Here is a 13104-nt window from a genome sequence, read left to right on the forward strand (position 1 = left end):
ATACCATTGCATACATCAAGCTACCGATTGCACTTGCATATGGAACACGGGACATGTCCTCTTCCTCTTCCTGTGTCTTGGGACATTGTTCAACAGATAACTTGACACCTACAAGAATAGGAACCTTCACCGGTTTACTATCTTACATATTAAACCTCTATAATATTGTCTCAACATACTTCCTCTAGTTTAACTAGAGCTTCCTCTTTTCCTGATCTCTTTACTTTCCATTCCCAAAATATAGTTTGCAGCACCAATATCTTTCATGTTGAATTTGGAGGACAATTGGGTCTTCAAATCTTGGATAATTTCTTTGTCATTTCCAACCAGCGACATATCATCCACATACAAGACCAAATAAATAACAGGGTCACCAATTAATTTAAAATACACATAGTGATCTAATTTGTTTTTGGTGAAGCCAAGTCCCCATATAAATGTATCAAATTTCTGATACCACATCCTTGGTGACTATTTTAACCTATAGAGAGACTTCTTTAACTTGCATACCGGTTCTTTCTTACCCTTCACTGCAAAGCCTTCAGGTTGCTTCATGTATATCTCCTCTTCCAGATCCCCATGAAGAAATGTTGTCTTCACATCGATCTGTTCTACCTCAAAATCAAAAGCAACAATAATAGATAAAAGTAATCTAATAGAAGCTACCTTGGAAACAGGAGAAAAAATATCACCAAAATCAATTCCTGGCACATGGGAATAACCTTTTTCTACCAACCGAGATTTGTATTTCTCCACCTTTCCTTATGCATTTGTCTTCTTCTTGAACACCCATTTGCTACCAATGGGTTTCCTTCCAGCCGGAAACTCCACCAGATCTCAAGCCTCATTTTTGTGCAAAGATTCCATTTCATCAACCATGGCCTCTTTCCATAGTTTTCCATCCTCTGAATCTACTGCTTCCTTCACATTTCTGGGATCATCATCAGTAATAGATAAAGCAAGATTTGAAAAAAGAGAAAATTCACTATACCTTTCTAGCTACCTTCTTTCTCGAACTGTTCTTCTCATCACTGGAGTTTGTGGCTCTTCATCTTCTGATTCCTCTTCTGTTGTAGAGTCTGATTCTTCCTCCTTAAGCTAAAACTCTATCTTCTCAGGTTCCTTTGGTTGGAATTCATGTTTAATAACATCTTTCACTTCTTTGAACGCCACATCTTGGCTATACACAACCTTCCTTGTTACTGGGTTCCAAATCTTATAACCCTTTAAACCATCCTTATACCCAATAAAGATGCACTTTTCACATTTACTATCCAACTTGGTTTTTTTCTCCTTTGGAACATGTACATATGCATCACATCCAAATACCCTCAGATGTGAAAGAGAGGGTTTCTTACTAGTCCATACCTCTTGTGGAGTCATATCCTCCAACGACGATGAAGGTGATCTGTTGACGAGGTAACATGCTGTCTCCATTGCCTCTGTCCAGAATCCCTGTCCTAACCAGACACCACTGAGCATGCTTCTTGCCCTTTCCATCAATGTCTTGTTCATTCTTTCTGCAACTCCATTTTGCTCAGGTGTGTATGGATTAGTCTTTTGTCATGCTATACCACACTTCTTATAGAATTCTTCAAATGCCTTGCTACAAAACTCTCCACCATTATCTGTCCTCAACACCTTTATCTTCTTCTCTATCTGGCATTCCACTAGAGCCTTAAATTATTTAAACTTGTCAAAGAATTTAGATTTCTTCTTAAGGAAATATATCCATGTATTCCTTGAGAAATCATCTATAAATGATACATAGTGCACATAATTACCCTATGATGGAACCTTCACAGGTCCAAACACATAACTGTTCACAAGCTCTAATATCTTTTTCGCCCTCTTACCACTAGAGGGGAAACTCACCCTATTTTGCTTCCCATACACCCAATTTTCACAGAAATCAAAATCCAGAGAGCTATTACTCTTACCTTCTACCATACCTTTACCATGTAGTATTCGAAGGCCCTTCTCTCCAATATGTCCAATTCTTTGATGCCACAACATGGTCTTCTCTCCATAGGCCACTAGATTTTTTGCTATAGTTTCTGGAACCACATAACTATTGCACCCATCAATAATAGTGCTACCTTGTAGCTTGTACAGAGTTCCAATCTGAACTCCCCACATCAATACCAATGCTTCCTAAACCATCTTGCTGGTATACTTCTTGAACACTTTTTTTACACCTGCATCATCCATCTTGCTTACAGAAATCAGATTTTTTTCGAGTACAGGAATATACAAAACACCCAGAAGTGTTCTAACCCTTCCACCTTGTAACTTCAACTTTACATTTCTGTGACCAATGATTCTAGCCTTGCTATCATCCCCTAAGAAGACATCACCACCAACGTATTTCTCATACTCGCATAACCACTCTCTATGGGGAGTGAAGTGAAAGGATGCACCTGAGTCAATCAACCATGCCTCATGATCTACATGTGTACTTGAAGAAGCCAAGTACACATCCCCACCTTCATCTGAGGTGGTTTTCACCTATGCAGAAGGAGAATCATTAGATCCCTTCCCTTTGTTAGGAGCTTTAGATTTACAGTCCCTTTTGTAGTGCCCTTCCTTTTCACATTTCTAGCACACCACCTTTACAGATTTTCCTAGAGATTTAGATTTCCCTCTAGATTTAGTCTCCAACTCGATGACTTATTTTTGTTTCTATTCTAGGACCATCCTTGTACAAACAATGCATCACCATTTTTCATCTCCATATTTTTCCGTCTCATCTCCTCCGTCAGTAAGGATGAGACTATTTCATCAAACTGCAAGGCAGTTGAATTGCTACCTATTGCAATAACCAGACTATCCCACGAATTTGGTAGAGAACACAACAAACAGATGCACTTATCTTCATCTAAAATTTTAATATCAAGAGATAATAACTGACTTACTATATTATTAAATGCGTTGAGATTCTCTAGAACCAAGTCTCCATCTTTCATCCTCAAGTTATACAGCTTTTTCCGTAGGAATAGTTTATTCACGAGAGACTTAGATTGGTACAAATTCCCTAACTTGTCCCACAAAGCCTTCGTCGTAGGTTCCCCTAATACGTTAAACAATACTAAATCTGAGACACACAACCATATTGTGCTCTTTGCCTTCCGATCCAACTTCTTCCATTCTTCATTGGACACTCCCATTGGTTTAGTACCCGGATCTACCACGATCCACTGATCTTTATCCACCAACAGATCCTCCATCTAGAGTTTCCACAACTCAAAACTTTGACCATTAAATTTCTCTATCTCTATCTTTTCACTACTCACCACCTTCTTTCACCATTAGAATCAATCCCACAGATCTCCCACTGAACAGGATCTACCACAGGCCCGAGTGAAACCCCTCAACAACAAAGGCATCCCCTTGAAGCCAAAACACCTATATTACCAAATGTATGTTTTAACCCCATATAAAGATTACCTACATAAAAATTCTAAGAATAGAAAATGGAAAATGCAAGAGAATAATAAATAAAACACATATACACAGAGATTTTCCCCTGGATCCCAAAATTGGGACTACCAGCTTGATTTTTCATTATGTTCCTTTCAATGTTACAATACATATATATACATGTCAAAGCATCCAATACCATGGACCGAAAACCATCACACCCAAAACAATGTGCGAAAAACATGCAGGGTCCACCCAACCTAATATAGGATCCAAAAAAATTCCCCAGGGCATTACCCCGAACCCCGTAGAGAGGGGTTACCTACCCCCCTCAAACCCCCTACATAGGGGGGGATTCCACCGCCCCTGTGACCCCCCTGCTACGTAATTAGTGCAAAGAAGGGGGGACTCCACCCCCCCTCTAACCCCCCAGTTAACTAGGGGATCTAGTCATTGAAAGAATATAACACAACCCAACACCCCAGGGGAACCACCCTAACACCAAAAACTAGCAACAAGGCGGCCAACCCAAGTAGAACAAGGATATTTGTATGAATAAGCCTTGCACATGTTGTATTGTACATGGCCATTATACACATGAGTGTCCCCTCTGACCCCAAATGCGCCAAATGTGGGAAGCTCAAGCAACTCCTAGAGGTCAATAATCACCTCAAAATCTTGCGTGAACCCAACTGACAGTGCTCACAAATCCTTTCCCTCAGCAATGATTTGTTGCTGCTCAACCCCAACGAGGTCAAGCAGCCCATCTCCTCCATCCTTCTGGTCCTAACGACTACCAGACCCTTATGATGAACTCTGATGAGGTTAACCCCTCTAATATCAACCTATAAACTCAGTCACGTCAATATGATGATCCCTTGACTTTGTTCGCTACTAAGTCCAAAATCAAAGTATCTGTTAAGCTTCTTACAACAATAAATGGTCCTTTACAGATCCCTCAACCTAAGTTTGAGGCCATTCCTATGATCCCAAAAGGACCATTACGTCGTAATGTGGCTTCTAACAGAGTTGCCCATACATACAATATAGAAGACGACTTGGCGCAATCACCTGCTGCCATGTCGATGCTGGAAGTCCTCCAGTCGTGCCCATCCAAAAAGAAAGCTCTACTAACTACCTTGGGTGAAGTAGATCCTTCTGGTAATCATTTGATTGTCTTCCCGGTTGATACATCATAGCATCCCCCATTTCCTTCATTTGTTGCTTTCCAGATAATAGTTAAAGTTCATAATGCCATCATCTCTAGATGCATTATTGACGAAGACGCATCCACCTGTGTGATGTACGCTACTATTTGGAAACAACTTAAGTCACTTGAGTTGTCCCCCTCCACCATCACTTTATGTGATTGGGATGGACACCCTTCCTAGCCCCTTGGCATGTACCACAACTGTCCAGTGACCCTTACGGGCAAGACTGTCCATGTCGACATTGAAGTCATTGATGCCCCTTTGGATTACAACATTCTCTTAGGTTGTAGTTACACATATGCAATGTTAGGCATCACATATGCGGTGTTCCTCAAGATGTGCTTCCCCCATGAAGGAAAGATCATTACCATCGATCAGATGACTTACAATGAGCTGACATCCATGACCTCCCCTGAGTCCATTATCTCATCAATGTCTGATAAATATTCTTCAACTCCTCTCACCAGTGTTTCACCCAAAGTCTATAAAGATTCCTCTTTGTTGGTTTCTTTCCTTGGTTTGCCCCCTCCCATCTCAGATCCTAACTCTATGAGTGTTTGCATGTTACAGCATCACGGGCTGCCCTTAAGCAGTCCAGTACACCTGATCAACAACCAACTCCTCAACACCCTATTGTTGCTCTTCCAGTTGAACCCTCTAGACCCATTGCCCCAGGACCTTCTCCATTTGTGGGTGCCTCTCCTATGTTCCCACCAAGAACTATTCCTCCAGGTCTCAACCATACAGGAGCTATTCTACTGGGACATTATCTTGTTGGCCAGATACCTTTCTGTACCTGTCATGGCTTCATTGGTCCTTCATAACATGACTTTGGGATCCTAGTATGGTAAATTTATCCCCCTACAAACATTCCACCCGGTCAACCAAGACCATATCATGCTTTGACCCTGGTTCAACCGGTCCCCATGACCCCTGCCACTACTTTAGTTCCATCACGACATCAACAGGAACCAACTCCTGTTGCAAAGGCACCTGGCTAGGGGGAAAAGATAAAAGGAAAGATTCAAAAGACAAGGCTCCCCATGCTCCTCAAACCCCTAAGGCCCCAAAGTCGACACCCTTGTGAGCTTTGTGTCAAGTTGTTGGGCACACCACCAACAATTGTCCTAAACTTGGTCAACTTAAACCTTTGGTTCATGAAGCGTTCCCTAAGTCAAATATTCCTGAAGTCCATGTTAACTTACCAATCCCACCTAAGAAACTAAAAATGTTGCACACAAAAATTACTTGTCCCTTGTGTGATCATCATGGTCACTATTCCCATTGTTTCCCTCATCTCAATGAATTTCGCTATTGTCTTAGGGTGATTCATGAATACGAGGCCACTCGTAGCAGATCATCTACTCCTCTACCCTTGGATTCTAATACCACTAGTCAACAGAATAGGAAGACTCTGGTCCCACTATTGTGATCCCTCCCCCCAATGTCGAGATGATAGAAACCACAGGCCACACACTTTACCTATCATCATCCTTGAGTTCCTCGCAGGAAAACATTTCTAAGGTTTCTGCATGCCCTTCTATCGAAACTCTTTCGAAAGAATCCCAAGTCTCAACATCTATAGATCCTACATCTACTAGCTCGTCGTCTACCATTCTAGATGATGCATATGTGAACCTTCCTTCTTAGGTTGATGCACCAGGTAATGCCGTCGCATCACGTAGTCAATCTTTCTCCCATCCATCCATCTCCCAACCTGATGAGGACACCATGGAAGCTATGTCTACCCCTGATTACACCTACCCTTGAGTAAGGGGGCATTTCTTTAGAGGATTTTGAAGGTCATCTCCTTCCTAATTCTCCCAATGCACTCTACCTCAAGAAATTTTGCTCATATCATATCCCTTTGATTTGCATGTCTTTATTTTAGCCATGAAGTTAGGTAGATTGCATCATCTCGTCAGCTGTTTTTTGCACCTTTTAGATGGATCCATCATCCACACTGTATATCGGTCATGCCGACGGTGCAAGTCGATATTCTCGGAATCTAGCCTCAGAAACCTGGAACATTTTTACCCCCTTGTGTACATTAGTCATTTCGAATGGCATCTGCATTGGATCTGCCACCAATAATCAGGTCGAATATGATGCAGTGATAGGTTTGTTAGTCGATGCCCTCACTCATCACATCCTTCATCTTCTTGTTCGTTTAGATTCCTTGCTACTTGTCATTCAATTCAATGGTGTGTATCATGTGCATAACCAAGTCCTATTTATAAAATATGTACAAGTTAAGCTATTGGTACGTGAATTTGAAACCATGAAGTTCATTCATGTGCCTAGAACCCACAATCACGATGTAGATGCCATTGCAAAAAACATTCTAGACTGGCATTTATCACATGTATACCATAAAAGATAACAAAACAAATGGCGAACCATCATCGTCATGTAAAATGAATAATCATATTATGTATCATATAAGTGTTTGTAGCCCATAGCTCTAAATACATCTGGTACGCCCATAGCATACTGGGGGGGCACATAGTCCCCTACATCTCCTTTGAATGATTTCGTGCCAAGATGTGTTGATATTCTTAAATCCATTTTTTGAGCACTCAAAACACAATGGCACTCCACAAACTCCTCCTGCTAGGGAGAATAATTCCCACCTTTTCATACCAGATCAACATCCCATGCTTGGGGGCATGATGGTTTTCCCCTGGCCATTGATTAACATAAGTCTCGGCCTAGACCCCATCGGATCTAGGTTTCGTCGATTATCCTCCCATTCCTTGGATAGTTTGTCCTACCGGCCTCTCCAGCGAGCCATATGCACATCACATATTATAGACGTTTGATACCATATCTTCAAATATTCTACTCAATGTCCACATAGTCCCCATGTTTGACTTCGTGGGTGAGGATTATTCTAGACCTCCTCTAGTAGTTCATTCTCATTTTCCTCTTCCCTTAATTCTTCACTACGAACCATCATTCCAAGAAGCATTAAGGCCATATTTAGACAAGTAAGGCCACTTACCTGAAAGTCATGGATCCTGAATCCAATGGCCAGTTTGTCCACTACACTCTCCACAACATTTAGGGCCTTTTCCTCCTCTCAAATTGGAGGGAACACACCCTTTTATAGGAAAACCCACAGTTTGCCTGTCGCACATTGTGACTAGACCGTAGCTCTATTTGACAAAACATCAGTACCATTGGAAATCTCTCACCGAGTTCTATGATGGGTCTTCCTCAGTTTTGGTGATTTGACACTTCACCAGGAAGCCAATTTTCTAAGAAAGGTCACTTCGTCACCTCTAAAAATCATATTTAATCATAAAGTGACACTTGTACTTTGAGTTCCACCTCCTCTTAATACTTGTCATATCATATGTCGATTTTCATCATGAGTAACCATCATTTACTCATGTTTTGATGGTCCTCATCGGGCCTAGCCTGTGTGGCAGCATCATCAAGTCACCCTTGTTCAGAGCATCTGCGATGAGTCACCCTTGCATTCTTAGAGTCTATTTCATGTTCCATCATAACTTGTCATAGTATTCCATCCATATTTTCATATTGTTCATCCTGTGTTTCCCATTTTGGCCTCCAGTCATACTCTTTCCATCCCCTCCGGAGTTGAGTCAATTACTGCCAGGTCAACCATGCACTTTATGCTCTGACAAGGGTAGTCATCTGTTTGTCCCTTAGTCCCACTTTTTCCCGTTACCTTTGGTGTCGGTCCATTAGTCACATTACGATTTTCCCTCGTTATTTAATTGAGGATCCTCATTGCCTCATCTATCACAGGCCCTATTATGTTGACATCAATTCATTTATTCGAGAAGAACGACCTAGAGGGCGCTATATCTTAGTTCCAACTTCCATTCTTGTTTAACGCCTTGGATCAAGTAGAGGGTCTCATTATTTCCCTTTAACTTCATCGTTTCATGTTTTCTTATCCATACACTTGATGGTCCAGTGATGGAGCAGACTATACCAATGATCCTGGGTGTGTGTGAGATGTTTCAAACCTCATGAAGGGGTGGCCCTTCAGGTTGTAGGTTTTAACCCCATATAGAAATTACCTGCATATGAATTCTAAAACAAAGAAAATAAACAATGTGTTAGCATAACACATAAAACACATATACACAGAGATTTTCCCCTAGATCCCAAATCGGGGACTACCAGCTTGACTTTTCATTATGTTCCTTTCAATGTTATAATACATGTTTATACATGCCAAAGCATCCAATACCATGGATCGAAAACCATCGCATCCAATAACATGGACCAAAAACCATCATGTCCAAAAACATGTGCGAAAATCATGCACAAAACCATAGGTGGGTCCGCCCAACCTAACATAGGGTCCAAAACCAAAATTTTCCGGGGCATTGCCCCAGACTCCATAAAGTGGGGTTATGAGTATGCCTCAAACCCCTTGTGACCCCCCCCCCCCAACTACACAATCGGCGCAAGGAAAGGGGGCTTCGCCCCCCCTCTAACCTCCTATTTAACTATGTGGGCTAGTCGTGGAAAGAATATAACACAACCCAACATTCTCCCACTTGTTGTTTTCTTTCCACAGGGGGACACAAGGGATCTTAGTCATTTTTCTAGCCCTGAAATGCCCATTTTCTCTCTACACTAAGAGAACTTCTCAGAGATCACAGATTTTGTCAATGCATTTGTAGTATTCTTCAAAGTGTCCACCTTTACCAGAAACACCTTTTTGTCTTCTATCATATCCCTCACAAAGTGATATTGAACATCAATGTGCTTTGTCTTTGAATGATATGTAGGGTTCTTTGCCAAGAAAATTGCACTTTGGCTGTCACAGTCTATCCTTATAGCTCCTTGTACCAACCCCATACTTGAACACAATCTGTGCAACCAAATTGCTTCCTTTCTTGCATGAGTCACTGCCATGTATTCTAACTCTATAATTGATAGTGCCACTACAGATTGTTTCTTACTCATCCAACTGACTGCACCTCCAAATAGGTTAAACACATACCCACTTGTAGATCTTCTCTGATCCAGATCTCTAGCCCAGTCTGCATCAACAAAGCCATGAATATCCAACGTTCTGTCCAATCCTGATCTTCCTTGGTATCACAAACCATAATCGCTAGTGCCACACAAATACCTGAAAACCCACTTCACTGCTGTCCAATGCTCCTTCCCTAGTTTTGACATAAACTTGCTCAATAGTCCCACTACATGTGCAATGTCTGGTCTAGTATAGACCATTGCATACATCAGGCTACTGACTGAACTTGCATATGGAACATGAGACATGTCCTCTTCCTCTTCTTGTGTCTTGGGGTACTGTTCAGCAGATAACCTCACATCTACAGGAATAGGAATCTTCACTAGTTTACTATCCTGCATATTAAACCTCTACAATATTATCTCGACATACTTCCTCTAGTTTAACTAGAGCTTCCTCTTTGCCTGATCTCTTTTAATTTCCATGCCCAAAATATAGTTTGCAGCACCAAGATCTTTCATGTCAGATTTGGAGGATAATTGGGTCTTCAAATCCTGGATAATTTCTTTGTCATTTCAAACCAGCGACATATCATCCACATGCAAGACCAGATAAATAACACAGTCGCCAATTAATTTAAAATACACACAGTGATATGCTTTGCTTCTGGTGAAGCCAAGTCCCCGTATAAATGTATCAAATTTCTAATACCACATCCTTGGTTACTGTTTTAACCATACAAAGACTTCTTTAACTTGCATACTAGTCCTTTCTTACCCTTCACCGCAAAGCATTCAGGTTGCTTCATGTATATTTCCTCTTCCAGATTCTTGTGAAGAAACGTTGTCTTCATATCCATCTGTTCTACCTCAAAATCAAAAGCAGCAGCAACAGATAAGATTAATCTAATAGAAGTTACCTTGGCAACAAGAGAAAAAATATCACCAAAATCAATTCTCGTCACCTGGGAATAGCCTTTTGCTACAAACTGAGATTTGTATTTCTCCACCTTTCCTTCTGCATTTGTCTTCTTCTTGAACACCCATTTGCTGCCAATGGGTTTCCTTCTAGCCGGTAACTCCACTAGATCCCGAGCCTCATTTTTGTGCAAAGATATCATTTCATTAACCATGGCCTCTTTCCAGAGTTTTCCATCCTCTAAATCTACTTCTTCCTTCACAGTTCTAGGATCATCGTTAGTAATAGATAAAGAAAAATTCAAGTAGAAAGCAGATGGATTATACCTTCCTGGTTGCCTTCTTTCTCGAACTAATCTTCTCATACCTGGAGTTTGTGGCTCTTCATCTTCTGATTCCTCCTCTGTTGTAGAGTCTGATTCTTTCTCCTTAAGATCAAACTCTATCTCCTCAGGTTCCTTTGGTTGGAATTCACGTTTAATAACATTTTTTACCTCTCTGAACACCACATCTCGGCTCTACACAACCTTTCATGTGACTGGGTTCCAAATCTTATAACCCTTTAAACCATCCTTATACCCAATAAAGATGCACTTTTCAGATTTACTATCCAACTTGGTTCGTTTCTCCTTTGGAACATGTACATATTCATCACATCCAAATACCCTCAGATGTGAAAGAGAGGGTTTCTTACCAGTCCATACCTCTTGTGGAGTCTTATCCTCCAACGCTGATGAAGATGACTTATTGACAAGGTAACATGCAGTATCCACCGCCTCTGCCTAGAATTTCTATCCTAACCCGGCACCACTAAGCATGCTTCTTGCCCTTTCCACCAACGTCTTATTCATTCTTTCTGTAACTCCATTTTTTTGAGGTGTATATGGAGTAGTCTTCTATCGTGCTATACCACACTTCTTATAGAATTCTTCAAATTCCTTGCTACAAAACTCTCCACCATTATTTGTCCTTAGCACCTTTATCTTCTTCTCTGTCTGATTTTTCACGAGAGCCTTAATTTCTTTAAATTTGTCAAAGGCTTTAGATTTCTTCTTAAGTAAGTATATCCATGTATTCCTTGAGAAATCATCTCTAAATGATACATAGTACACAGACTTACCCAGTGATGGAACCTTCACAGGTCCAAACACATCATTGTGCACAAGTTCTAATATCTGTTTCGACCTCTTACTACCAGAGGAGAAACTCGCCTGATTTTGCTTCCCATATACACAATTTTCATAGAGATCAAAATCCAGAGAGCTATTACTCATACATTCTATGACACCTTTACCATGGAGTATTCGAAGGCCCTTCTCTCCAATATGTCCAAGCCTTTGATGCCACAACATGGTCTTCTCTCCCGAGACCACTAGATTTTCTGCTCCACTTTCAGGAACCACGGAACTGTTGCACCCATCAATAATAGTGTTACCTTGCAGCTTGTACAGAGTTCCAATTCAAACTCCCCGCATCAATACCAGTGCTCCCCAAACCATTTTACAGGTATCCTTCTCAAACACTATTTTTACACCTGAATCATCCAACTTGCTTATAGAAATCGTATTTCTGGCCAATGCAGGAATATGCAAAACACCTGGAAGTTTTCTAACCCTTCCTCCTTGCAACTTCAACTTTAATTTTCCGCGACCAATGATTCTAGCCTTCCTATCATCCCCTAAGAAGACATCACCACCATCGTATTTCTCATACTCGCAAAACCACTCTCTATGGGGAGTGAACTGAAAGGATGCACCTAAGTGAATCGACCATGCCTCATGATCTACATGTGTACTTGAAGAAGCCAAGTACACATCCCCACCTTCATCTGAGGTGGTTTTTGTTAAGAAACCAGCTCACAAAAAGATAGAAAAGATAGATCAACACCTAAGAAATAAGCCTCTTCGAGGGGGCAACCTCCTTTACATTAAACAAATGAACAATTCTTGGATGATACAAATGAAAAGACCTCCTTTCTATGTATAGGAGTCTAAGGGGTCATAATATAATCAGAGCCGACATAACAATAATAATGTAAGGGCACAATAATAACAATAGTGGGCTTCTATTGGGCACAATAGTAACAATATGGGGACTACATGGGTACAACAATATAATAAGGGGCTTATACTAATAACATTAAGGGGTTACACTAGTAGTATAGGGGCCTAACATACCCCTCTCCTTCAAAAAGTGTTGTCCTCAATGCTTGAGCAGTTCTTGATGCTTATGTAGAATATTATTGTCCTCCCATGTGGAATTTTCAGCAGGTAAGTTCTTCCACTTGATGAGATACTTTGAAATCGATTGATTTTGTAGCTGTCAGCTTCTTGTTTCTGTGACTGCTCCAGGTTCCAATATAATTTTTCCTTCCTCTTCAAGTTCTGGCAATATTTTTTGAATTGGGATCTTCTACAACTTTTGAATGAGTGGCCACACTTCTTCTTCCTTCTTCCATTCATCACTTGCTTCGTTTATCCAATATGTTTGGATAATAGAAATAGCACAAAACAATGCTTCCACATCCTCATCCTTTCTTGAGAGTGCATCTGCAACAAAATTTTGCTTCCATTTTCTATAGATGATGTCA

At 40.8% G+C, this 13104-nt stretch overlaps 1 pseudogene; it reads left to right on the top strand.

Moving 5' to 3' along the window:
- The window catches only part of LOC149152580 (putative pentatricopeptide repeat-containing protein At3g13770, mitochondrial pseudogene), a 165850-nt pseudogene that overhangs the window by 86772 nt on the left and 65974 nt on the right, over nt 1-13104 (top strand).

This window comes from Pinus tabuliformis, chromosome 9 (genome assembly GCF_031772625.1).
Source record: "Pinus tabuliformis cultivar Carrire ecotype Pingquan chromosome 9, CPIR1, whole genome shotgun sequence".
Lineage (NCBI taxonomy): Eukaryota > Viridiplantae > Streptophyta > Pinopsida > Pinales > Pinaceae > Pinus > Pinus tabuliformis.